The sequence below is a fragment of the Euphorbia lathyris genome, unplaced genomic scaffold, assembly GCF_963576675.1.
Source record: "Euphorbia lathyris unplaced genomic scaffold, ddEupLath1.1 SCAFFOLD_31, whole genome shotgun sequence".
NCBI classification, from domain to species: domain Eukaryota; kingdom Viridiplantae; phylum Streptophyta; class Magnoliopsida; order Malpighiales; family Euphorbiaceae; genus Euphorbia; species Euphorbia lathyris.
In genome coordinates this window covers 20,001-22,500 of record NW_027069457.1, presented here as the reverse complement: position 1 = coordinate 22,500, position 2,500 = coordinate 20,001, and positions in this window count along the sequence as shown.

Genomic DNA, 2,500 nt, shown 5'->3' with positions numbered 1-2,500 from the left:
AAAAAAAAAAGGTGATACAAAACAAAATCCCACCTTTTTCAAAAATAAAAAAAAAAAAAAATGTAATGCACTCATTGTGGATGCTCTAATAAGCTCTTTCAAGCATCGCATCACCAAAGTGGCTCAAGACTCTACTTTTAATTGAAAAGACTCTTTACCAAAAAATGAGTTTTTTCAAAATTAGCTTTTTGAAAAAGCTAATAGGCTCTTTCAAACCCCTCTTCACCAAACACCAATGTTTGAGGTTTGACTAGTCAAAACATCTACTTTTACTCCAAAAGACTCTGTACCAAACAGGAGATTTTTTTTAAAAAAAAAAAAAAAAAAAAAAGAGGAATAGTAATAATAATAATAATAATAAAAGCTAATGAACTCTTTCAACTGTGTACACATGCCGTATTTCTCACTAAATACAGACTTTCATTAAAGCCACCTATCCGGATTACTCTTGATGGATACTAATAATATTATAATTTCATAATATAACTTAAAATCAGAAATATATATATATATATATGTAACTCATAAATCAACATCATAAAATTTCTCAAGTACCTTTCTAAGTTCCATCTTTCAAAATATCAATTCTTATACAAGTATTATTCAAATATACTCAAATTCACCAAAACAATTTAAGAAAAACCGAAACAATATATATACACATACATGTATATACATTTGTGTATAAATTAAGTTCAATAAGGCTTAATATACACTTCTTTAATTATATATATTAAAAACATCATATCTTGTAAAAACTATTAATGAAATATACTAGATTTCATAAATGCATACATATATGTATATTATAGCTTAAAATTTGGATGCAAAGACATATATATCTATATTCTTGAACATAGTTAAAATCTATACTAAAAGTGTATCATAAAACCCAAATCAATAGCATGCATGGTAAAAACATCAACAAAAATTCATGGCTCTGAAAAATATAGAGTTCTATATACGTATCTATACATAAAAACTCAAAGGGTAGTTGATAGTTACTTAGTTTTGCAAAGAAAAGAAGAACAACACACAAGAACTCAATTTATTGCCAAGAATCCGCCCAACTCGAATTTATCCTAGAGTGATCCAAATGAAAAGCAAACCCACCCCAGCGTGTATTAGGGTGTCTAGAAGCTACTGTAAAGAAATCGGCTCAATCGGACGGTTCGATCTCTAGATATCAAAGAATCATTGAGACTGTGTAACTTTGAATGTTTGAATGGAGATGATGGAGAAATGTTTGGGGAATGCATCAGCCATGGATAACCACGAAAATGAATCCTTGAATTGTGTTTTTTTGTCTTCCCAATAAGGGAAAATATTCCTTTGGATCCTTCTAAGCTGTAGCTTCTTTTAAAACTTGCTCTAAACTTTTAATTTGATACTAAAGGCATGAAATTACCCTCCAAACTATATCCATGATACCCGATTAACTCATTAATCAATAAATAACTATAATATAACCTAATATTAGGGTATAATAACTAAAATTAAGGACACGGATGTGACACTCAAACCTCTAATTTTACTCCAAAAGGCTATGTACCAAACATGAGCTTTTTCAAAATAGGGTATTTCAAACCTCTCTTCACCAAACACCAATGTTTGAGGTTTGACTAGTCAAAACCTCTTAATTTTACTCCAAAAGGCTCTGTACAAAACAGTAGCCTTTTCAAAACAGGGCTTCACCAAACACCAATGTTTGACTAGTCAAAACCTCTAATTTTACTCCAAATGGCTCTGTACCAAACATGAGCTTTTTTTTTTTTTTTTTAAAAAAAAAAAAAAAAACTAATAATTGATTTCAAACCTCCCTTCACCAAACACCAATGTTTGAGGTAATTTTATTTGAAAAGGCTCTGCACCAAACATGAGCTTTTTCAAAAAAAATAAAAAATAAATAAATAAATAAATAAATGAGTGAGCTCATAAGCTCTTTCGAACCTCTCTCCACCAAAAAAGAGCTAATAAGCTCTTTCAAACCTCTAATTTTATTCCAAAAGGCTATGTACCAAACATAATACTTATATTGTTCCAACTGAATAAATCAGCGTACCAATTTTTCCAACAAAATAGTTATATTTATTCCAGCGTAATACTTATATTATTGTTCCAACATAATAAATCAGTTTACCAATTGTCCCAAATCAATTTTATTATCCATGTCTTCAATTTCATTTTAGTTTTTTAGTATTTAATAATATAGTATTTTCAAATTTATTTTAGAAATAAATCACAATTCTTATATTCTTCCAACAGAATAAATCAGTTTACCAATTGTTCGAAATCAATTTTATTATCTATGTCTTCAATTTCATTTTTGTTTTTTAATATTTAATACAGTATCTTCAAATTTATATTAGTTATATTATTTAGAAATAAATCATAATTAATTATATTCTTCCAACAGAATAAATCAGTTTACCAATTGTTCCAAATCAATTTTATTATCTATGTCTTCGATTTCATTTTTGCTTTGTTTTGTTTTGTTTTT